This window comes from Aquarana catesbeiana, linkage group LG02, assembly GCF_042186555.1.
Source record: "Aquarana catesbeiana isolate 2022-GZ linkage group LG02, ASM4218655v1, whole genome shotgun sequence".
In the NCBI taxonomy this organism is placed as follows: Eukaryota; Metazoa; Chordata; class Amphibia; order Anura; family Ranidae; genus Aquarana; species Aquarana catesbeiana.
Window position 1 is genome coordinate 711,111,506 of NC_133325.1, and position 26,757 is coordinate 711,138,262.

General features: G+C 41.0%; 1 protein-coding gene and 1 pseudogene across 5 annotated transcripts in view; one reads left to right on the top strand and one right to left on the bottom strand.

The window, feature by feature from the left end:
- Positions 1-26,757, bottom strand: part of EPHA6 (EPH receptor A6) — a 1,236,911-nt gene that overhangs the window by 700,472 nt on the left and 509,682 nt on the right. The gene's annotated exons all lie outside the window — the stretch shown is intronic.
- On the top strand, positions 21,768-21,941 carry LOC141130850 (U2 spliceosomal RNA; annotated as a pseudogene).

The following is a 26,757-nucleotide window of genomic DNA, read 5'->3' on the forward strand; positions in this document are numbered from 1 at the left end:
TAAATCATTTAAATACCTACAAAAGTAACTAAGGAAATTATATATATCTTTAATTTAGGTTTACGTGAACCCAATGTTTAATATTTGAAATTTCATGATATTTACCTATATAAACCCTACTGTAAAACAATGAGCTTACTTTATAGATCCTTGTAAACTTACTTTATGTATCTTTATAACATTGTATACTCAATAAACTTCTTTTGACAAGGAAAAAAGGGGCTAAAAAATTAATTTTCATTCCCACACGTGGGTACTACTTTTTAAATGTATTTTTGCATAGACAACACCCCAGGGACAAATCTACAGGTTGACACCTATGTAGTAAATTACAAATAATCTTTAAAAGTTCAAAAAAGAAGAAATACTTCAACAATGGTACTTTATCTGTCTTGAATGTTGTAGGCTATAAGGTGAACTAGGAAAAAAATTATTTTCTTTCCCACACTTGGGCACTACTTTTTAAATGCATTTTTGCATTGACAACACCCCTATGGACTTTATGGTAAAAGTTCTCCACAAAATATCCTGCAGTTTTTTTGTCACAATCCATAAATGTATGTAATTGTGAACCAAAAAACCGAAAATCTTATGGTGCTGGTTTTGCTTATTTCTATTCCTTTTAGCAACACAAAATATCTCATAAACTGACATTTACACGTGCGTAACATTTGAGACAGGTATTGGTGCATAAGTATACTCAAGGGTGAATGTAGATCATGAAATATGGCAAAGTTGTAGAAAATATGCTATAACTTTGCAGAATGGCACCAAGCAAAATGAAACATACACATTGGGGGTTATTTACTAAAGGAAAATCCACTTTGCACTGCAAGTGCACTTTGAAGTAAAGTCGCCGTAGATCCGAGGGGGACATGCAAGGAAAATAAAAAAACAGCATTTTAGCTTGTACATGATTGGATGATAAAATCAGCAGAGCTTCCCCTCATTTCAAATCTACCCCTTAGATTTAGAGCGACTGCACTTCCAAGTGCACTTGCAGTGCAAAGTGGATTTGTCTTTCGTAAATAACCCCCATTGTAAATGTATCAAAACTGAGATGTTGTATTCTTTAAAATTGTTAGTAGGCACTGTGTAATTAAAGAAAGTTAAAGAAGCAGCACACTTTGCCACAAGTTGGCTGAAATGACTCAAAATGCAACCCCATCCCCCTTAACCACTTACCATCCGTGCCCATTCTGGCACTCAGCTCCTTCATGTAAAAATCATATTTTTGTTGCTAGAAAATTACTCGGAACCCCTAAAAATTATATATATATATTCTTTTAGCAGAGAGCCTAGGGAATAAAATGGCAGTCATTGCAACTTTTTATGTCACATGATATTTGCGCAGCAATTTTTGTATAATGTGAAAGATGATGTTACGCCGAGTAAATAGATACCTAACATGTCATGCTTTAAAATTTTGCACACTCGTGGAATGGCACCAAACATCAGTACTTAAAAATCTCCATAGGCAACGCTTTAAAAATATTTACAGGTTATCTGTTTAGAGTTACAGAGGAGGTCTTGGGATAGAATTATTGCTCTCACTCTAACGTTTGCGACAATACCTCATATGTGTGGATTGAACTCCGTTTACATATGTGGGCACGATGTATGCATGCATTCGCTTCTGCGTGCGAGCATGCAGGGATGGGGGCACTATAATTTTTTTTGGTTTAATTTTATTTTATTTAAAAAAATTTATTTTTACACTGTCCCTTTAAATTTTTTTTGTTGATCGTTTTTATTACTACTACAAGGAATGTAAAAATCCCTTGTAATAGGAATAGAGCAAGACAGCTTCTCTTTATGGAGAGATCTGGCATCAATAAGACCCCACATCTCTCCTCCAGGCTGGAAAGCCTGAGATTAAAAAAAAACAAAACAAAACGATCTCGGCTTTCCAGACGGGTACACGACAGTATTTACAACTGCCAGGCCAGACATGATGTCGTAACGTCTCGCCTGGGTCTCCGAGAGTCATAGAGACTGCCGAGGACCATCTGATCAACAGTATTCTCTATGGTGAACTTTTGCCGGCGGTGAACATGGCAGTTGTAAATACTGCCGAGTATCCGGCTGGAAAGCTGAGATCGTTTCGTTTTTTTTTTTTATCTCAGGCTTTCCAGCCTGGAGGAGAGATGTGGGATCTTATTGACACCAGATCTTTCCATAAAGAGGACCTGTCATGCCCTATTCCTATACAAGGGATTTTACATTCCTTGTAATAGGAATAAAAATGATCAAAAAAAAATTGTGTGTAAAAAATAAATACAATTAAAATAAACAATAAAAAACAAAAACAAATTTTAAGTGCCCCCATCTATGGGTGTTTGCACGCAGAAGCGAACGCTTGCGTACTTCGTGCCCACATATGTAAACGGCGTTCAATCTGCACATGTGAGGTATCACTGCGAGCGTTAGAGTGAGAGCAACAATTCTATCCCAAGACCTCCTCTGTAACTCTAAACAGGTAACCTGTAAATATTTTTTAAAACGTTGCCTATGGAGATTTTTTAAGTACCGAAGTTTGGCGCCATTACACAAGTGTGCGCAATTTTAAAGCATGACATGTTTGGTATCTATTTACTCATTGTTTCAAAGTGTTTCAAAGTGTTGTTTCAAAATGTTGGCTAGCAGGTTCTCAAACTTTCCGCTAACAAATATTTGATGTTGGACTTTCCGATCGTGTGTACACAAGTCCGTCGCACAAAAGTCCACGCATGCTTGGAATCAAGTACGAGCCAGAAGTGCTCGGTCTTGTAAAACTAGCGTTCATAATGGAGATATCACGTACGTCTTGTATGTCACTACGTTCGTAATTGTTGGCCAACATTTGTGTGACTGTGTGTATGCAAGACAAGTTGGAGCCAACACCCTTCGAACAAAAATCCACGGTTTTGTTGTCGGAAGGTCCGATCGTGTGTACGGGGCATTAGATTGACTTCTCTCTAGCAGGAACAGCCATAAATAGATCAAAATTCATCTGGTTCTGATGTTGATCCATCTATAGCCAGCTTTAGTAGTGGCCTCTATTGTTTAACCGCTTGCCGACCAGCCGCCGTCATTATACTGCGGCAAGTCGGTGCGATCCACTGAGCCATGATAGCTATACGTCGGCTCCTTTAAGCAGGATAGCAGGCGCGTGTGCGTGCCCGATGCACTGCGGGGATGCTGATGCTCGTGGCCAATGGTCGCGATGACCACGAGAGGCAGAACAGGGAGGAGAGATAAATTGTGAGTTCCTAATAGCTAGGAACCACGATCTGTCATTTCCTCTAGGTCAGTCCCCTCTCCCCATGGTTAGAAACACACACTGGGAACACAGTTAACCCCTTGATCACCCCCTAGTGTTAACCTCTTCCCTGCCAGTGACATTTATACAGTAATTAGTGAATTTTTATAGCACTGATTGCTGTATAAATGCCAATGGTCCCAAAAAAGTGTCCAATGTGTCCGCCATAATGTCGCAGTCCTGATAAAAATCGCAGATCGCCGTCATTACTAGTAAAAAAAAAAAATTATAATAAAAATGCTCTAAATCTATCCCCTATTTTGTAGACGCTATAACTTTTGTGCAAACCAATCAATATACGCTTATTGTAATTTTTATTACCAAAAATTTGTAGAAGAATACATATCGGCCTAAACTGAGAAAAAATTTGCTTTTTTTTTTTTTTAAAAGTGGGGATATTTATTATAGCAAAAAGTACAAAATATTGTGTTTTTCTTTAAATTGTCGCTTTTTTTTGTTTATAGCGCAAAAAATAAAAACTGCAGAGATGATCAAATACCACCAAAAGAAAGCTCTATTTGTTGGAAAAAAGTCTGTCAATTTTGTTTGGGTGCAATGACGCACGACCGCGCAATTGTCAGTTAAAGCGACGCAGTGCCGAATCGCAAAAAATGGCCCGGTCATTCAGCAGCCAAATCTTCGGGGGCTGAAGCGGTTAATGAATCTAAGTCAGATTAGTGGATATCTGTACTCTGATATCTTCCCCAGTGACACTCTACATGGGGTTGACTCGCTGATTAGTTTTAGGATAGTGGACCTTTAATAGAATTCTTTTTTAGCCTAAAAACATACTTATTTTGTGTGTGTTTGTCATTTGAACTAATTAAAACATGTGGAAATCAGTGCATAATAAAACATGCTTTATTGTTGAACTTTCCATTTTATTTGATTCAAGGAAAAAACTTAATGCATGCAATAAATGTCTTATCAGCCATTACATTGTACAGCAAGCTGTACAGTTTACTTTGATGGATCACTCTCACAGGCAATTACTCTTGACAATTATAGAGCACAAAACTCAGTTAATAATGTGTGAAGAAAGTGCAAATTGAATTTAATAAAAACTTTCAGTAAATACATTTGTCCTTGAGTTCTTAAAGGTGTATTTGCTTAGGGATCTGAATTCCCCCTAAGCCCGAAAAAATAAAAGTCTGTCTACCCTCTTGGCAATGCTTTCACAGTTCCATTATTTTATTCCCCTGGGCTCTGGTAACTAATATAATCTGCTCCTATTTTGGTATACTGCTTCTAGGCAGTCTTGCCTATATGACTACACTTGTGTAACATGAGTAAATTATTGGAAGAAAGATGTTCACAAATCCCCATGTGGATTCCACAGGAAGGAGTAAAGGCATGATACAGAAAAATAACACAAAACAAAGATTATTATTCTTATTATTATTATAGAGGATTTATATAGCGCCGACAGTTTACGCAGTGCTTTACAACATTAGGACAGACAGTACAATTATAATACAATTCAATACTCGAGGAATCAGAGAGCCCTGCTCGTTAGATCTTACAATCTAGGAGGGAGGGTCAAGTTATACAAAAGGGTGATAGTTGTGGGGGATGAGCTAATGGAGAAAATAGTGCAGTTGTTAGATGGAGGCAGGATAGGCTTCTCTGAAGAGGAAAGTTTTCAGGGATCGCCTAAAAGTGGATACATTTGGAGACAGTCTGACAATTGGGGTAGGGAATTCCAGAGGATAGGCAAGGCTCGGGAGAGGTCCTGGAGGCGGATATGGGAGGAGGTGATGAGGGAGCTAAAGAGCGGGAGGAACGGAGAGGGCGATTAGGTTGGTATTTTGAGATTAGGCTAGTGATGTAGCTGGGGGCACAGTTGTGGATGGCTTTATAACTTATTGTTAGTATTTTGAATTGAATTTGTTGGGCGAGTGGCAGCCAATGGAGGGATTGGCAGAGAGGGGTAGCAGACACTGAGCGGTTTGTAAGGTGGATGAGTCTGGCAGCAGCATTCATGATGGACTGAAGGGGGGATAGTCTATTTAAAGGTAAGCCAATGAGGAGGGAGTTGCAGTAGTCGAGGCGAGAGATAACCAGGAAGTGAATCAGGAGCTTTGTGGTTTCATTGGTCAGAAAGGGACATAGTTTAGAGATGTTGCGGAGGTTGAGGCGGCAAGCTTTGGAAAGAGCTTTGGATGTGGGGTCGAAAGGAGTGTTCATAATCCAGGATAACACCTAGCACCCTGACATGTGGGGATGGGTGGATGGTTGTGCCATTGCTCTTGACAGATAAGTCAGGGGGAGGAAATATTATACGCTCGGTTTTGGACAAGTTACGTTTGAAGAAGTGGTGTGACATCCATACAGATATGTCGGTTAATAAGTTAGTGAGGAGACTGATGGAGTGAGTTGAGGGGTGGAGAGATAGATTTGTGTGTCATCAGCGTAGAAATGATATTGAAAGCCATGAGAGGCTATCAGCTGACCCAGGGAAGAGGTGTAGATTGAAAATAAAAGAGGTCCAAGAACAGAACCTTGGGGGACCCCGACGGAGAAGGGAAGAGGAGTGGAGGAAATAGAATTGTAAGTGACACACCGAAGGTGCGTTGGGATAGGTAGGATGAGAGCCACTGAAGAGCACAGTCACGGAGACCGAGGGAGTAAAGTTTTTTTGAGGAGGGGGTGATCAACCGTGTCAAAGGCAGCTGAAAGATGCAGAAGTAGGAGTACAGAATAGTGTCCGTTGGTTTTTGCAGTTAGTAGGTCATTTGTGAGTTTTAAAAGAGCAGTTTCTGTGGAGTGTTGAAGGCGAAATCCAGATTGAAGGGGATCAAGAAGGTTGTTCTTAATGAGGTGGTCACTCAGTTGGTTGTAAACCACGCGTTCAAGGAGTTTAGAGGAAAAGGGGAGCAAGGAGATAGGGCGTAGGTTGTTAAGATTGGAAGGGTCCAAGGATGGCTTTTTAAGTATGGGGGTGACCAGTGCATCTTTTAGAGCATTGGGGAAAATGCCAGAGGTGAGGGAAAGATTGAAGATGTGGGTTAGAGAGTGTAGGATGGAGTCGGAGGGCGACCGTAGCATTTGAGAGGGAATAGGGTCCAGCGGACAGGTGGTTAGGTGGGCGATAGAAAGGAATTTAGCAACTTCATCTGTAGTAGCAGATTTGAATGAGGGGAGTGTTATGTGAAGTTGTTATTGAGAGTTGAAAAATAGGTTTGCTTGGCAGTGTGGAGGGAAGAATAGTATTTTTGGAGGTCAGATTTGTATTGGTTGAAGTCTTTGAGAGACTTAGTCTTGTGCCACAGACGCTCAAGAGTGCGACTACGTTTTTTGAGAATTTCAGTGTTATCTGTTTGCCAGGGTTGTAGGGCTCGAGGCCTGATTCTGCGTGTAGTGAGGGGAGCGAGCTTGTCCAGGGTGGAGGACGGGGACTTATTGTAGATGGACGTGGCTTGGTTGGGGCAGGACAGGGGAGAGATTTTGTCATAGAGGTGGTCAGTAGCAGAATAGAGGAGAGAGGAGTTGAAGTTGCAAAAGTTTCTACGGGTGATGGTTAGGCGATTGGAGGGAAAGATGTTGGAAGACAGGGGGAGAGAGAAACTAATAAGGTGGTGGTTGGAGAAAGGAAAAGGATTGTTTGAGAAGTTGCATGGAGTGCATAGGTAGGAGAATACAAGGTCAAGGGTGTTGCCATCAAAGTGAGTAGAAGCCTGTACCCATTGCTTCAGGTCAAATGAAGAGGTTAGACTAAGAAGTTTAGAAGTAGCAGGAGTGTTTGTATTAGCAGGGATGTTGAAATCACCGAGAAGGATTGTGGGAATTTCCAAAGAGAGACAGTAGGGCAGTCAGGCAGAAAACTCATTAAGGAAATTCGATAATGGTCCAGGGGGCCGGTAGATCACAGCAATTCTTAGGGAAGTTGGAGAGAATAGACGTATACAGTAAACTTCAAATGATGAGAGGGAAAAAGAGGGAGGAGAGTAAATAACCTGGAAGGTGCTCTGGGGGATAGGAGGAATCCCTCTCCACCTCCCTTGCGTCCATTAGGCCTAGGGGAGTGAGTCCAGTGACTAGGGGAGTGTGTCCAGTGTCCAGATAATAAAATATATGGGACACTTTATTGTATGAGTGATCCAAAGCTCACCATGTGATCTTCCAAACTATGAGAAGGATAGGTCTGAATGGCTCTGTATGGCTTTGTATTGTGAATAAAGGATAAATGTGCGTGTATATGTAAATGCGTAAATGTAGCCAGGTGCAGGCTTCAGTAACAAGGAGAAGGAGACATTGCCCTTTGTTGCTTCACCCTCTACTAAGATATTGGATGCCATGCCACACTAACTCCTCCAGCCAGCAGGGGGAGTGCTATAACCAGGAAGCCTATAGATTTCTATGCAGGGCGCTGAGAATTATTGAAGTAGTTGTTCAAGACACGAGCCATAGAATAGGGCCAATGAACCTTTTACACTACAGTTCCCAGAGGACCCTAAAGAGAAGAGAGGCTGGCGAGAGGGCTTTTACTGGACTTACTATCCTTCTCATAGTTTGGAAGATCACATGGTGAGCTTTGGATCACTCATACAATAAAGTGTCCCATATATTTTATTATCTGGACACTGGACTCACTCTCCTAGTCACTGGACTCACTCCCCTAGGCCTAATGGACGCAAGGGAGGTGGAGAGGGATTCCTCCTATCCCCCAGAGCACCTTCCAGGTTATTTACTCTCCTCCCTCTTTTTCCCTCTCATCATTTGAAGTTTACTGTATACGTCTATTCTCTCCAACTTCCCTAAGAATTGCTGTGATCTACCGGCTCTTCCTCTTGGCAACACGGGAACCAGTAAAAGCACATCTACCTGCAAGGTGACAGGGATGCTAGGAGCCCAGACCTGGGTAATGTTCTAGATGGTGATGTGATTTATATGTCAAAGGGCATATAAATACCACTTCCAAAATGGCAGAATTAGAGCTCCCTGATGATGGCCCTTTCTGATTGGCTGAAAGGAATCAAGGCTTGATCGCGTCCCCACCATGTCACTTACGCCCACGAGAAGCCCAGGAATCTAGCTGAGCTGTATATTGCAGCATAAATTACATGCTGGCTGCCGGGAGAAAATTACACAAAAACCATGCTGTACACGCCAGATGGCAGGCATTAGGCATCATAAAATGTGTTTTTTACCTTTGTTTCTTATCTATGTTAATAAATCTATGGTTTTACGCTATGTGGAATTGCCCGTTGTGTTTTTTTCCTGCATAATACCATCTGATGACCCATCCAGCGAAGGTGTTTTTTTGCCTTAGAGGATCCTATATAGGGGTGGTTTCCCTACCAATAAAAGAAATCCCAATAGCAATAGGAGGCCTTGTGATTAACCCTTTGAGAGAGTCAGCCATCCAGAACACACCCAGGGGTAGTTTCCCCACAGGATCAAGTGACCATACTAGAGATAGTTGGTCCATATTCGGGGTGAGTGCACATTCATGTGGGGTAGACATGTGCAATTTGTTTTGTACCAAATTAGTTTTTTGCCGAAATTCAACAAATATGTTCGTTCGGAAATATTCGAATTAACGAAAACCCATTTAACAAATTTTTTGAAAATTGGAAATTCGGAAATTCAGAAAATTTGAAAATCCAAAAATAAAAACGAAAATCCAAAAATTCAAAAGAACAAAAATAAGAACAAAAATATTAAAATAAAAATAAATGAAAATATTAAAATAAGAACTAAAATACGAGAATCAGAAAACCTGAAAATTCGAAAATCTGAAATAATAACTAACTAATAATAACTATTACTAACATTTAAATAATAGGTATTGGATTAGTGAACGTAATGAATACACATCTAAACGAATGGAACATAACAAATAAATAATAATAAATAATAATATTAATAATAATAATAATAATAATACAAATGTTTTATTATTATTATTTATTATTATTAATTCCTTACGTTTCAATCGTTTAGATGGGCATTCATTTTTTCGGATAATTCGTAACTTCGAATAAATTCGTATTTGTTACGTTCACTAACAGACAAATTTTAAAGGAAATTCCATTACCTATAATTTAATATAAAGTTATTATTAGTTAGTTAGTTAGTTATTATTTTGGATTTTCAAGTTTTCAGATTTTCTAATTTTCGGATTTTCATTCTTATTTTCGGATTTTCCTTCTTTCAAATTTTTGGATTTTCTTTCTTATTTTCAAATGTTCGGATTTTTTGCATTTTCTGAATTTCTGACTTTCAGGATTCTGAATTTCTGAGTGATCAAATTTACAAATTTTTGAATTTTCGAATTTACAAATTCATTCGAAATAACAAATTTTGATCGTAACGAATGACCCGAAAAAACAAAACAAAAAACGAATGAAACGAAAATGAAAACAAACACTTTTTTGGCAGTGCACATGTCTAATGTGGGGCACTTGAACTGAGCACCTGTCTATTTTAAAGATTTAAGGACAAGCACTTTATCACTTTATGGGACTTGTAAACCTATTTGCGTGGTTTACTTTGAATTCCAGATTGTAGTAGCAAATGATACTCTAGCGCGATGTACGATTATGTTCACTATTGGGTTTTGCAGTTATCATCACAGCTGGTGTGAATTTTTTAAATATTTTTATTTACACAATTTTGGTTGATCTAATCTCGAGATCTGTTGCGCTAAAGTAGAATCTTTTTTTATAATTATACATGTGTCCACATGAGTTGAAATGCGGTATGGACAACGTTTTACATAAGACCTTGCTGCCAGTATACGGCAGCGCATGCGGCCTATGAAATTTGTTTTATATTAAGCATAAAACAAAATACATTTCAAGCAATTAGAACGCTCAAACAGAATCGCATTCTAAAATCAAAGCCAGGAATTGAAGGAGCTGAGCTTTTCTTTTCAACACTAGAAAATTTAGCTAACACGAATGCCATTTTTTAAAGATGAATCCATATATAGCTTAGAGCAACACATGAAAACCAAACATGGCCTTTAATTAACGGATTCCCGCTACTTGATAAATATTCATAGGTCAATTTGTTCTCTAATCATTTATGGCTGCATTGGAAAAACAGTGTGTACTCCTATAACCTTTCCAGAAAGCAGGCTTTATTTTAATCTGCGTATACAGGCAGCAATCATTAATGTTGCACATTCAGAAAATTCTCATTAATATTTCAATTGCATATCTCTTAATGGACATCTCTTGTTTTCACAATAAACAATATGTTTTAACAACAACTTCCATAAACACAAGCTGTTACATGGGAACGAAGGAATTAATCTTGATATCCGTGCACTGACGGGCACAAAAGAACCCCGGCAGCCTGTCGTAATGTGATATATCTTTCTTTAAAGTGTTCACCCACTTCAAAACTTGCATCATCTTATTCCATCTGGACAACTGTGAAAAGTTTTGTCAAAGAAGAAAAGCTTTTGTTATGCCACTAACCAATAGGAGTCGTAAATGTAAGGCGCAATTGCGTGTAGAGGCAGCATGGATTAAACAAAGCTTGCCTACAGGTTTTATCACTCGAAAACCACGGATTCATTATTACATAATAGCAACCTTTTGTCTGACTGAATGTAATATGCAGCCTACCGGATGAAAAACCACAGGATACAACTGGATGAATTCCAAATTATTTAAATTCAATATCTTCACTAGAGATGGTAATTCTGCGCTTGTATAATATTCATTGATCTTTCATCCAGCCAGGATTATGAGAAAGAAGCTTGTTTAATACAAGACAATGAAAAGGAAAAGATAGATATTCATTTTTACATATAAACCATTATTTGGAGTGTATAGGTGTGTGTATGTGTGATTAGTTGCTTTTGACTTTTAGGGGAAACTTGCAACAAACCTGAGCAGTTCAAGGTGAGCAAAGGATTACAAAAATTAGTTGCCTTTGGTGAAAACCGCATGTCGAAACAATCATTCGAACAGAAATGTAGGCAGCTGAGGTTATGCTAATACTTTATAAAATAAGCTTAGCCCAGCATCCTCCCACTTTCTATTGGGCAGTGAGGCAACCCATCATATTTAAAGCGGAGTCCCAACCAAAAGTGGAGCCTCCGCTTATCTGCTCCCCCCCCCCCCCCTCCGGTGACACATTTGTTTTTGACAGGTACCTTTCCCCATGTCCAAGAGATAGCACTGCTGCGTCCTCCCTTGGAAGTTAGGCCCCCTCCTCCTTCCACCACCACCAGGCCAGTTAGAATGCACAGCTCGCTTCGCACATGCGCAGTAGAGAAACTGGCTGTGAAGCCGAAAGGCTTCACTGCCGGTTTCCCTTACAACAAATGGTTGGGGTACCGACATCGCACGCTCCCTGGACAGGTGTCCATATATTAAAAGTCAGCAGCTACAGTGTTTGTAGCTGCTGATGTTTCATTTTTTTTCACCAGGCAGAACACAGCTGTAGCCTCCCTGGCGGTTTTCCCGAGTGTGGCTCGGGGTTAAAATTCAGTACCATTAGCGGTAACCCCGAGCCACACTCGGGATCGCATTGCAGGATCCTGGGGCGGCGTTACTTACCTTGTCCCCGGGATCCTGCGATGTCCCCCGCAGTGTCCGAGGGCTCCGTCCTCCTCCGAAGCCTCTCCGTGCCAGGCTCCGTTCCCTGCGAGCGGCGCGACGCACGGGGGCGGAGCCTGGCGGCAAATTCAAAAAATGTCAAAATCATAACACATACAGTACTGTAATCTTACAGATTACAGTACTGTATGAAATGATTTCACATCCCTTTTGTCCCCAGTGCTCTGGCCCATGCCCTGCATGCAGTTTTACATGATATACACTGTTCTTTCTGCCTGGAAACTGGAGATTGTCCATAGCAACCAAAAAGTGTCCCTTTACGTCAAAAGTGGCTTTAGACCAGCTAGAAAACAGCGATAGTAAATTAGAACACTTGCAGAATTGAGCGATAGTGAATTGTGGGGAAATTTATTTTATTACTATTTTTTTTTATTTTTTTTAATTATTTATTTTTATTTATTATATTATAATTTATGTTTTTGTGTTTCAAACTTTATCATACCCGGGATATCTACTAGACTCTGGTTTGGACAGATTTAAGTGTGTTATTGTTAAGATTTACAGACCTACAATATAAAACGCCAAATTTCCATGCAAAATAATTGTACCGCTTTCAGCACCTAAAATCCGAAATAATCATACCGCCAGGGAGGTTAAGAACCAACAGGGAGGCTGAGAAGGCCTGAGGAAGCAGGGCTGCACTCAGCTTTTGTCCAAACCTGTCCAGATTTTGTCCAAACTTGCTTAGATTTTGTCCAAATTTCATTCCTGATGAAGTTGACGAAGTAACATGTAGAGCGGAGCGCTGAGATCTGTCAGTGTTTGCGGTGGAGAGAGAGTGGAAAAAGGTCACTTGAGCAGCAGCCTGGCTTCAATGATTTGATTCTGAGCACCGGCTGCTTTGAGCAGCACCCTGTAAAGCAGGGGTCAGCAATGTATGGCCCGCGGGCCACATCTGGCCGCCACCACTAAATGTCCGGCCCGTCAGTGCATGTGATGAATTCACATACACCTGGGCCGCAGACAGTTTACCCCGGTTGGCTTCCTTGGGACAACAACCGATGTGGCTAAGAAGCTGCTCCCAAGCAGCAGAAGGAGCTTACCCCCCTCCTGCCGCCTTCCGCGGCTCACCTGGGCCTCCCTGTCCCACCGGGGGGCCCGAGCTCCCAGCCCACACATTAGCCACTGGCCGGGGACCTGAACAAAATCGGAATCGGGTCTCGAATCTAGTAACCTGGAAGCGATGTTATGACGTCACTTCCGGTTTACAGAAGACTTAAAGGCGCCAAATGTAAAAAAAGTGACAGTATTCAAAACAGCCAAACTTGGCATTTTGAAGGCTTTTAGGTGCAAAGGAGGGATTTTGGGTTTTATAGATCCCAGATCCCTCCATAAAGAGTGCCTGTCACTGCCTATTACTGTCACAAGGGATGTTTACACTCCTTCTAAAGGCAATAAAAGTGATTTTTAAAGGGACAGTGTAAAAAAAAAAAAAAAGAAATAAAATAAAGAAAAAAGAAAAAAAGTAAACCACCCCATCGATCTGTGCTTGTGCGCAGAAGCAAACGCATATGTAAGTCGCGACCACAAATGTAAAAAGTGTTCAAACTACACATGTGAGGTATTGTCATGATCATTAGAGCAAGAGCAATAATTCTAGCACAAGACCTCTTCTGTAAATCTAAACTGGTAACCTGTAGACATTTTTAAATTGTTGCCTATGGAGATTTTTAAGTACCGTAGTTTGTCACTATTCCACGAGTGTGCGCAATTTTAAAGCATGACATTGCGAGGGGCTGTGTAATATGCAGGGGGCTGTGTAGGGGGGGCTGTGTGATGTGCAGGGGGGCTGTGTAATGTAAAGGTCTCCAGAGGTACGGGGGCTGTGTAATGTAAAGAGGTCCAGAGGTGGAGGAGCCTGTGTAATGTAAAGGGGTCCAGAGGTAGAGGGGGCTGTGCAATGTAAATGGGTCCAGAGGTGCGGGGCTGTGTAATGTAAAGGTGTCCAGATTATTATCTTCATTTATTAGCAGGTGAATGCGGCCCTCCATGCATTCATACACTGTACATTGAATCTGGCCCTTAAGTGGAAAAAGGTTGCTGACCCCTGCTGTAAAGGATATCTCTGCTCCCACGTTTGCACATTGAAGAGCGGTTTGTGTCGATTTTAATGTGAGTTTTTTTAAAGTAAACTTTGCCTAATTTTAGTCAAATAGAAAGCACTATGTCTATACTTTTCTTCTTCCTGAGCTAATACATGGGAGTTTCCTTGTGCTGACTACCCTAAAGCAAAAGGTTCAATCCTTAAGTAGAGCTTGTACTGAAAGGAACTCTGCAATTCAGACCTTTAATAACTTAACCACCTCAATACAGTGCACTTACACCCCCTTCCTGCCCAGACCAATTTTCAGCTTTCAGCGCTCTCACAGTTTGAATGACAATTACTCAGTCATGCAACACTGTACCCATATGAAACTTGCGTCCTTTTTTGCACACAAATAGAGCTTTCTTTTGGTGGTATTTAATCACTAGTGTTTTTTTTTATTTTTTGTGCTATAAATAGAAAAAAAACTTGCATCTTACATTTTGTGAAAAAAAAATGCCTTTTTCTTTGTTTCTGTCATAAAATTTTTCCTCATAAATTTTGGCCAAAATTTTACTGCTACATATCTTTGGTAAAAATAACTCAAATTAGTGTATATTATTTGGTCTTTGTGAAAGTTATAGAGTCTACAAACTATGGTGTCAATCTCTGAAAATTGATCGCATCTGATCAGGCCTTCAGTACATCAGGTGAATCTCATTTCTTGAGACACTAACAACTCAGAAAAATACAAATATCCCCCAAATGACCCCTTTTTAGAAAGTAAACATCCAAGGTATTAAGTAAGTAGCATGGTGAGTTTTTTTAAGTTGTAATTTTTTCCCACAATTCTTTGCAAAATTAAGATTTTTTTATTTTTATTTTTTTGTACAAAATTGTCATATTATCAGGCTATTACACAGCATATGCATACAACAAATTACACCCCAAAATACATTCTGCTACTCTTCCCGAGTATGGCAATACCACATGTGTGAGACTTTTACACAGTCTGGCCACATACAGAGGACCAACATTGATGTGTGAGACTTTTACACAGCCTGGCCACATACAGAGGACCAACATTGAAGTAGCACCTTCAGGCGTTCTACGAGCATAAATGACATATCTCATTTCTCAACCACCTATTACACTTCTGAGGGCCCTGGAGCACCATGACAATGGAATTGCCCACAAAATGACCCCATTTTGGAAAGCAAACACCCCAACATATAATTTATGAGGCATAATGAGTCTTTTGAACGGTTCATTTTTTTCCAGAAGTTTTTGGAAAATGTGGAAAAAAAATGAATATGCATGTTTTTTTTTACACAAAGTTGTCCATTTATAAGATATTTCTAATGCATAGCATGTATATAGCAAAAATTACACCCCAAAATACATTCTGCTACTCTTCCTGAGTATGGCGATACCACATGTGTGAGACTTTTACATAGCCTGGCCACATACAGAGGACCAACATTGAAGTAGTACCTTCAGGTGTTTTAGGAACATAAATTACACATCTCATTACACTATCACACTTTTGAAGGTCCTGGAGCACCAGGACAGTGGAATTACCCACAAAATGACCCCATTTTGGAAAGCTAACACCCCAATGTATATTCTATAAGGCATGGGCTGCAAATAGGTACTCGGGTACTCTCATAGGCTGCAGATAGGTACTTGGGTACTCTGATGGCCTGGTGACAGGTACTCAGGTACTCTGATGGCCTGGTGACAGGTACTCGTGTACTCTGATGGCCTGGTGTCAGGTACTCGGGTACTCTGATAGCCTAGTGACTGGTATTCGGGTACTCTGAAGGGCGGTGACAGGTACTCAGGTACTCATATGGACTGTGACAGGTACTTGGGTACTCATATGGACTGTGACAGGTACTCAGGTACTCATATGGACTGTGACAGGTACTCAGGTATTCAGATGGACTGTGACAGGTACTCAGGTACTCGCGTACTCAGATGAACTGTGACAGGTACTCGGGTACTCAGATGGACTGTGACAGGTACTTGGGTACTCAGATGGACTGTGACAGGTAGTCAGGTACTCGGGTACTCATATGGACTGTGACAGGTACTCGGGTACTCATATGGACTGTGACAGGTACTCATGTACTCAGATGGTCTGTGACAGGTACTCGGGTACTCAGAAGGACTGTGACAGGTACTCGGGTACTCTGATAGACTAGACTTTGATGGGGGGTGACAGGTACTATGATGGGTGATGACAGGTCCTCTTTATTGGGGGGGCAATCAGTGTGATTGGTGTACACTTTAAGCGGTAACGAGATGTTACTGCAATCTCCTTCTCACACACGATCGGTGTGTGAGGAGGAGAACCCAGTAACAGCTAGTTACCGCGGTTTGTTGACATTTAGCGATCGGCTGTGAAACCAGCATCGGTGACAAGCAGTGTTCCCGGGAACACAGCGCCATGACGTGCACGCTCAGCGAGCTTGCGATCGCGCGCATGCGCCATGCACACTTGGGTGGAACCATCTGTGATTGGCCGTAATGAAGTCACGGCTGATCACGTGGTCAACAGCCATGCTCCGTGACGCGCCGCCACCGAAGAAACAGGGATGATAGTGCACTATCGTGTGCATTCCCTGTTTAAATGGGAGGACGTCATATGACGCCCTCCCGCAACGAGAGATGCACTGCCTGGCCATCATATGACAGCCGGCGGTCGGCAAAGCAGTTAAAGAGTAACTCCACTTTTGTTTAGAACCCCCCCCCCCGGTGGTCTTTGTACATTACAAGGATTTTACCAAACTTAGTTGCAGATTCCTACCTTTTGTTATTCTGAAGAAATCCCTGTGTGTTTGTCTGAATCCATGTGGAAAGTATATCTAATGGGAGTAGTTTCATAATTATAAATCAGCTGCTGCCCTTGTAAGGCTCCAATAAAGAAAACTGCAGTGTCTGCACCCATTTAGTTATGATTTCCTATTGAGTATCTCACCAAAAATGACATTTTTGTTGCAGGGGATGCCAGAAATCTGACTTGCATCTTAGTGCAGACTTCTGGGAAAATCAGTGAGCCAATCACACAAGCAGGAAAGTATGTTTCTGGGAGGAGTTCTGTACACATTCAGTGTACAGAACACCTCCAGGTAGCCATATTACAGAAAATTATAGAGCTGCAGATTGAAAAGGAAAGGCAATTTTTAATAACATTCAATTACATAATGACTTGAGTCGCAATTGTATATACTATATTACTTTTTTTTATTTGCTATTTTTTTTTTCCTACGAAAGTGGAGTTACTCTTTAAAGTGGAATTTCACTCTCTCAATCAACATTGACCATTTTTAATCCTTATGCTGCTAGTATTAGTAAATAGATAGGCAAGCATATCATATGTACTTGTTTTAAACTTTTTTTTACATTTCATCAGTTACTTTCTGGCTGCCAGGCCTAGGTTAATGATGTCATACATCCCAGGGGTCTTCAGGATAAGGGGTTTTCTCAGCCAAGCATGCCCTCCTGCCTGCATGCCTGAGCTAAAAGTAGATGGATTTCAGAACAATAATGCTACATGAATCATCTTCCCTTACTCAAAATGTCCACAGCCAGAAATACTAGGGGGTGTTATTTCTCAGCAAAATAAAGCATGGAGACATGGATGTATGGGGGAGTTTGCTTTGAATAATAAAAATTAATTACATAGTGTTTTTGGTTTGTGGTGCTCAGATGCAGTGTAGTTCTGCTTTAAGTCCATTCAGTTTATTTTTTTCATCAGTGACAGAACGACACAATAACAACGTGTGAACAGAAATAAGAGTGAAATAATGTTCATTCCACCACCAACCACTTCTGTGGGCACATGCTCCCCTTTTGTGTTGGACCTTTAAGCCCTAATGTTGTAAAGCGCTGTGTAAACTGTTGGCGCTATATAAATCCTGTATAATAATAATAATAATAATAATAATAATAATATCTTATAATCACATGCACGTTGTTAATGAGATTGTTATATTTACTTGTATTTATTTGTATTCACCTTTGAATTTTTCATAATAGGACATTTATTTTAGTGTGGCACAATTTTATTTTTATATATTTTGTCCAAGTTTGATTAATTCAGCTGCCTGACTCTCAAATTTACCAATTGCTTAAGCATGAAGTTTACAGGGCCTAAAGTGGAAATCCAGTATTTTTTTTTTTTTTTTGCGGACTTGAATCTGTGAAAATGCAAAAGTGGCTTTTGCTGCAATACACACCTTCAGTCCAGAGCTGTCCCCCACCATATTTATTCTTACATTCTTTTCCATGGCTGCAAGTGCAATAAATATGGGAAATTGGTTTTAATGTTATGTCAGTCCTTAAAGTGCTTTTAAAGGGTCAAGGTTTTTTACCTTCATTCATTCTATTCATGAAGGGAGAAAACCTTCTGTGTGCAGCAGCCCGCAACCCCAATCCAGCGATGTGCATGAGAGCTGAGCTTCTTCTAGGTCTCTCATTCCTCATTGGCTGAGACAGAAGTGGGAACCATTGGCCAGTGAGCCAGTGGCGGGTGGGGCCAAGCCATGACTCTGTGTGTCCTATTTATGCACAGATCAGGGCTCAGGAGCAAGCATGCACCAGTGCCCCCAGAGCAGCCTGCTATTGGGGGCACTGGTTGAAGAGGAGGAGTCAGGAGCACTAGCAGAGGACCCGAGAAGAAGAGGATCAGGGCTGCTCTATGCAAAACCATTGCACAGAGCAGGTATGTATAACATGTCTGAACCTTTAATGTCACTTCAAAGCTTTAATGTTGCTTTGGAGTTAAAGGGCCTGATCTCATTCAAGTCTTCAGTCTCTGTATATTAGCTGCTGTGGTTTGTCCATAACTTGAGCTTCTGACTCTACAATTACATTTTCGAGAAAAAAAAAACTACCACACTGAGCAACAAATATATGATAATAATTTATGCTTGAAAACTCTTTTGTAAAAGTAATAAGGGCTACAATTTCTTAAGTAGCAATGCCTGCATGGTAATGTCCTGCACACTGAGTTATAAAAATTTTTAGCTACAGGGAATTCCAGGTTTGAATAAACAATATTAGAAAGGCTTTATATTCTAAAAAATATGTCCTTTTTATTGTGACTAATTGCAAAATGAATGACACCTATTTACATTCTGACATTTCACTGCCAGCTTACTGCCTGAAAAGAAAATTCCATCCTGTTGCAATTACACAGTGAAAATAATTCTATTTCTATTTTCAAAGTAAATGTATTACCGCTCAGTAGTAAGTTATCAGGAAAAAAATGCTTGCCTGATACAGAGCTAAGTATTCTATTAGTTGAATGGGCCACAATGTTTCATTGTCATCCTAGGGTGTATGTAACCAAAGGTTTTTAGTTTGGGATAGTGTAGGGAATGTCAGATAGTTATTGCTGTCTGGGTACCCACTGGGAATAGTTACCCTCTATTTATCTTGGTGGTCACTGTCACTAGAAAACAAAATGGTTATCCTCAGTACAAGAGGTAAAGACAGTAGGTAGGGCTGTTCCTGCAATTGTCATCTTAAAGGGGATTCCCTCTCGCTTTGGAGATATTTCCTTGTTTCCTGTTGTCTCTAGGGCAGGAAATAAAATAAATTCTGCCTAATGGGATACCAGCTACACAAAAAAAAGCTATAACCAATTCCCCAATGTATATACAACCAACACAAAAGTGTTGGCAATAGCTACATGTACTGTACAAGAAAAATTGTAGAAACCTTCTGAATGTATTGATATTAGTACTATATGCTGATTCAGTAATAATAAGGCTAATGAAGAGCTGAAGAAATATGAAAATTGATGGAGTCAATCAGATTTAAAGTGCTTCATGCAATGATCTCTTATTAGTTGCTATGAGTTTTGCATTTTACTTATTTATCATTAAAGCCGAGTTCCATCCATAAAAAAGAACTTTACAGAAATCAACAGTAATATCCATCAGCAACATCATTTGGAAGAATTTTTTTTTTTACTCACTCATTTAGGGCTGTTGCTATGGGGTCCCTTGTAATCTGCCACTTCCACTCTGCGACGCTTGATGTCACTTCCCTCGGCGCCTGTCCTGGGAGATGTGTGTCATCTTTTCCCAGGAGTCAGTGGGCAGCGCCAATGGCTAGGTTGCCATAACAATGGGTCAGGCACTTCCGACGACGACGACCATTGTTATGGCAACCAGAGAAGTTTCCACCGCTGCGATGTGTGCATAATGCGCATGCGCAAGAACGGGAGGTGCATGCTGGTTATTCAGCAGCACTATATCCCGGAAGATCATCCTTGTGGGCTTCCCCTGCCCACAAGCAAGATGGGAACGCACAAGAAGAAGAAATATAAGGTTAGATTTTATATAAAATACAAACTATAGCAGCGTAATATAGAAGAGTAATGTGTCTCACATTATAATAGTATGCTTATAATAGATGGATTTAAAAAAAAAAATGTTGTTGGAACTCCTCTTTAAGCTTGTCCACGTGTCCTTTGAAAAATGTCCATTTTCCTAAACATATATTGAGAAGAAACTTATTTAACCGCTTGCCGACCGCCCCACGTACATATACTGCAGGGTGGTGGCTCCTACAGGCAGAATCACGTATCTGTACGTGATTCTGCTCTTCCGGGTCTGGGGCACACTCCCACTGTGATTAGACACCACTTAGTTATCACTTTTGCCTTATGGCAAGGTGCTCCATCATGCTGGAAAAGGCATTGTTCCTCACCAGTGTTCTTGGATGGTTAGGAGAAGTTGCTCTTGGAGGATGTTTTTGTACCATTCTTTGGTCATATCTGTGATCTTAGGCAAACGTGTGAGTAAAACCAAGCTCTGCACTGGTGGTGCTACAATCCCACAGCTGAATCAACTGTAGGAGATGGTCCTGGCGCTTGCTAGACTTTCTTGGGCGCTCTGAAGTCTTCTTCACAAATGCAGTGGAAATGTTTTTGGGATTAAGTTAATTTTTCTGGCAAAGAGGGACTTTGCAATTAATTGCAATTCATCTGATTACTCTTCATAACGTTCTGGAGTATATGAAAATTTCCATCCTAAAAACTGAGGAAGCAATCATTGTCAAAATTAATATTTGTGTCATTCTCAAAACTTTTGGCCAAGGCTGTATATTGTCAATCCTAATTGCATTTCAAGCTGCCAAAAGTCAACACAAAATACTATCCAGCTGACAGCCAGTCTTGGTACTTCAATGATGAAACATTTGTTCACTTTTCTTTATTGAAAATATAAAAGCTGATGATTGACATATTCGATAGATGTTTTTTTCCCAAAAAGTTACAAAATCTCTGTGCAATAGTAACAGTCAGAAGCAATGATTATGACAACTTAATAAACATCGACGCTCCCCAATCCTCTCCCCGCTGTCAACAAAATTGCTTGCATTACTTGCAAATCAACCCACGGGTGTCCACCCCAGGAGTTAGAAACTAAGCCAATACAAGTTGGTGAATTTTTTAGTAGAATACATATCTAGCTGACATGCTATAAAACATAAATGTGTACATTTCACAAATGTTTATCAGTTTTCAACAGGTATTCCTAAAATCAGGCTGACTGCCTTAGTGACAAGTTTAATAATCATAATTATTATTATTACTATACAGGATTTATGTAGCGTCAATAGTTTGCACAGCGCTTTACAATATAAAGGGAGACAGTACCGTTACAATGCAATAAAATACAAAAGGGTTAAGAGGGCCCTGCTTATAAGAGCTTATAATCTAATAGGGTGGGGCAAGTGGTACAAAATGGTATAACCGGGAGGATGAGCTGATGGAAGTGATAAAAGTTAAGTAGTTGGAGGAGTGATAGGCTTTCCTGAAGAGATAAGATTTTTTTCATAAAGACATATCGCTTCTCTGCCTTTTTGGCTAAGATGAAGTGTAGTATCTGTTCTTATCAGTGTCCAGTAGGGGTGCTATGCCATCATTCTGGCTTAACCAAGAGCTGGGATGGCTGGCTATGTAGTGTCCCTGCTGGTATGATGAGGGCTCTGAATGCTAATACTGACTGTAACAGTCACTGGGGCGCCCACAGGCTGTTGAGGCACAGGAGTAATTCTCCCAGGAAAACTGGATGGGCCTAGTTCCTCCTGATTTGAGTGGATCTACCTTGTCTGTTCCCCCTTGGAGTGGTCAAAGGGGTGCTCTTAGTAACAGTTGCTTGTGGGACCCCACAGTGCGAGGCAGCACATGGTCACAGCACCAAATACTTTTTTCTGTACTGCGCCTTTTAGGGCTGGGCCTTTTGGCTAAGTTCAGGGCAGTTTTTGTTTTTATTTTCTACTCACATTTTGTCACCTTTCACACTTGTGTTTGTTTTTTTTCTCACTACGATGGAGGGTGAGTCCCCGGGCTTGCCCTGATGTCTAGGGGGAGGATGTGTGGCCCTCAGGTTCCTTCCTCCCCTGGGGGTCTCTCTTCATGAGAGGCCCTTGACCTAGTACTCAGTGGTTGGCTTTGGCTGGCCACAAGTAGAGGACTCTATGTCCATGTCAGGAGCCTTGCACCCCGGGGGGATCAGGGAGAGGTCCTACCCCTTCGGGGGTGGACAAAGCACACCCTTAAGTGCACTTTTTAGTGCGTGTTTCACATGCCCCTGTTCCATTCAGTTTTTTTAGCACCACCGTGGATTTAAAAAAAAAAAAAAATCTTTTTTTTTAAGTTACTGTATACTGTATACCATGTACACAATTTAACTTATCCTAATAAATACAAAAGTTTAGGGTACATGATTAAAGTATGTAAGTGGTAAACTAGAAAACTGTACATTCATAACAGTAACAGTATTCATAAAAAAAAAATGCAAACCCCTGTTAATTGATGAAACATGGTGAATAGAATGAAAGATGGCATTTCCATGTAATTGCACACTATTCATAAATTGTTAAGGAAGATTCACAGAGAAATACAATTGATTGCAGGGTGATGTACTTAATCTTATCTATTGAGGGCTAACAAGAGAGTTATAATGCATATTTTCTTCTATTTATTTAATTTATCTATGTCAATAGGAACTCCAGGTAACAATTACATTCTGATTAGATCAGCTGTATGCTGCTTGCCGCAGTGACAAAACACAGGCTACAACAAATCAAGGTTTATTTACTGTATTTTCCTATCATTGATAAAGACTCATTTTATCTATTCACTTATCTCACTGGGAGAAATAAAAAATATTATATTAATATGATTCAACAAAGAGATACATATTGAAAGCACTCAAATATTAACATAACACTAGTTTAACAAATCTTAAAGTGGCTGTAAACCTCAGTCATGGAATTTGAGCAAAGCACATATATCCAGTGGCGGCTGCTTCATTAGGGAGGCAAGAGCGCCACTCCCCTAATCCATGTGCCCGGTCCCATAATCTATATGCAGGGCGTCGCACACATGGCTTGGGTTAATTTTTTTTTAAGCACGATTAAAGCCTAAGGCTCTAATTGGCTTCAAAAAAGTGTGGGCTTGAGGCGCAGCCCACCCAGTTGTGTGACAATAGCGAATTGTCCCGGCCAATCAGGAAACGGGTCTTAAGACCCAATTGGCCACGAGGAGAAGCGACCGTATTGGCTGGGAGCAGAAGCAGGGGGGAAGCTGCCGAGGAGGAGACACAGGAGGAAGCTGCCGTAGCTGCCCACGACCTGTATGGGGTAAGTGCTGGGCTGGTGGGCAGACGGGCAAGCGACAGGGGGAGGAGTGTTTGTTCACTGATCGACTGAGCGATGGGAGGGGGGGCGTTTGATCGATCGATCGACCAACCAAGTGGGGGGGAGAGGTGGTTTGTTTGTACCCCCCTCCAAAAAAATGGAGAACCATCCACCCCTGGATATATCTGTAGTGTTTACTTATATATATAATCACACACATAGGTTGGACTTGATGGACTTGTGTCTTTTTTCAACCTCACCTACTATGTAACTATGTAACTTATCTCTCGCTAAAGCTCTAAGTGTTGTTTCTCTCTGGTGCTTCATTCCTCTGTTATCAGCAAGTCTCACTTCTGAGAAGTTTTCCTACACATGAGATAAAATTTGTGTCGGGGAGGGATCTCAGAACAGAGCTTGTCTATTCACAACACGGTTCTTCTGCTGTGTAAAGAGGGGTGTGTTCCTTTCCTCCAATCAGCTCTCACACACTGTAACTGTATCCTCTCCGCCCCCTCCTCTGTGCTCCTGATAGATAAACAAAGATTTATAACACGATCTGCCCTTTTGTAGGGGTGTAGGCAAGAGAAGGCTATAGAGTAAAAACTTTTGTAGGAGGAGTTGTTTCATTTCTGTATATCATCTGAGGCTGTTCACTTCTCTAGGTATATGTGAGGGTTTACACCCACTTTAAAGTAATTGTAAAGTCAAATTTTTTTTTTTTTTTTTTAAATAACAAACATGATATGCTTACCTGTTCTGTGGAACAGAGTGGCCCCAATCTTTCTCTGCTTGGGTCCCCTGCTGCTGCTCCTGGCTCCTCCTCTTTTTGGCGTGCCACCATACGAAGCCATTTCTTATGGTGGCACACCTGCAGGCTCGTTTCTGTGCCACGCTGCCTGCGTCCACAGACATAGACAGCTCGGCCCTACCCCCTCATCACAGGATTTGACTGACAGCAGCAAATGCCAATGGTTCCCACTGCCTCGGGAAAGCCTGTGAGAGTGGGGAGAGCTGCTACATACGGGCACATCACTGGATCAAGTGAGGTGAATATAAGGGGGGTTGAGGGGGCATACTACTACCTATACAGTCTTTACCTTAATGCATAAAGGCTTTACATAAATGAATAAAAGCTGACCTGTCAGTGGTAAACGGTTTGTCTCAACACTCTAACAGCTACTTTTACTGGACAGCTTGTTCTGGAAATGGAAGATGAAAAATAGCAGACTCACTGAGCGAATTGCCAGGTGAAAATAAAGTAAAAAACAAAAAAGAAAACTAATGCAACCTACACTTTATAAATTGGAAAGCTGTAATATAATAAATGTTTATTTTTTATTTCTTAATGTCTTTAGATGATTATAGCTATCTGTGCTTATTATAAAATGATAGTTTCTCCCTTATTTAGCTTTACTTTCTTTGTTTGAGTCTGACATTTCAGTTTCTGTTGCCAACCTACCAGACTGAAATTTACTGACATGACACCCAAAATTTCCTGGCACAGCCAAGTTTTTACTGGCATTGCCAAAAGTTACAAAATTACAGTTTTAAGTGCAAATTTTTGTATTTAGGCTACAAACAAGTACAATATACAATTATCAATGTGATTTAAGGTAGATATTAGGGCAAAAAACATATTTCTTATTTTATTTTCGATTTAGTAAGTTAGTAGCTCAGGGACAGGACTCAGGAGGGCAAGAAATTAGAATAGGAAGGCACACACACATGAAGTTGGTCCCTTCAGTCCAGTCTAAACAGCACTGACAGTCCCACTCTCGACCTGCCCTGCTCCTGTCCTGCAGACCCACTCATGAGGCTCTGGCCGCTCTGCTTGGCTCCCTTGCACCATGACATCACACGACACGCTCGGACACCGCCTCCATCAGAGCTGCCAAACACACTGTAGCAGGGACTCGCATGGTCTCGACCGGCTCTGGACCGAGCAGAACATCACAACCATATTTTTTACTGGCAACTTTTTCCTTTTACTGGCATTTACTGGCAGGAGAAAATTACCTATTTTTTTACTGGCTGCCAGTAAAAATACTGACGGTTGGCAACATTGGTTTCTGTGTACACACAGGACGAATGTCGGACAGTTCAACAAAAACCGTCCGACATTTGGCCCATGTGTATGTCAGCCGGTCTTCTCTTGGAAGAACATGCTGGAAAACCATCAGTCGACCAGCTCCTGATCAGCGGCACTGACCGAAGTGTTCGGACAAAGGGGCTGTCCCCCTGTCAAAACACAACAGCTCAGCAGGGGAGATCGCTGTACTAATATTGGACTGTTAGTACATCGGCTTTGACCGGAGCTATCAGTTTTTTTTTGTTCAACCTGCTGGGTTGAATGAAAAAAAAAAAAGTATTATGCTGCGTACACACGATCGCACATTCCGACAACAAAATCCATGTTTTTTTTCCGACGGATGTTGGCTCAAACTTGTCTTGCATACACACGGTCACACAAATCTTGTTGGAAATGCCGAACGTTAAGAATGCGGTGATGTACAACACGTACGACGAGCCGAGAAAAATAAAGTTCACAAGCCAGTGCGGCTCTTCTGCTTGATTCCGAGCATGCATGGAACTTTGTGCGTCGGAATTGTGTACACACGATCGGAATTTCTGACAACGGATTTTGTTGTCCAGACCTCAAATTTTGTTTGTCGGAAATTTCGACGCAAAATGTCCGATGGAGCCTACACACGGTCGGAATTTCCAACAAGCTCGCATCGAACATTTGTTGTCGGAAATTCCGACCGTGTGTACGCGGCATGAGTGTGTACCAGGCTTTTGGGTGTCAGAAATTAAACAGGTCTGATAGTTCCTGCCTTGTCTTAAAAGTGTGATGCCCCTGCCCTGGGCTGGCTGGAATTAGTAATATGGCTTTGCTGTAGCCAGCTGATCAGCTTTTTTTTCCTGGTCTTCTTAAGTTTTGCCTAAACCTGGGGTTATGAATGTTCATTGGGGCCTAGCCAGTCCTTAGGAGGCTGACCCAGAAGGTGTGGTTGGGGAGAAGATATAAGAGGATCTGATTAGTTTATTTCTCCTGGGGCTTTTCCATCTGGGAAAAAGCATGTGTATATTCCTGCAAAGCTGCTATAACTAGACCTCAGCAGGTGCTATGGACTGAGGGCCTAAAGGAAACTTGCCTGTGAAAGCATGGCAGGAGAAATTGGTCATTTTGC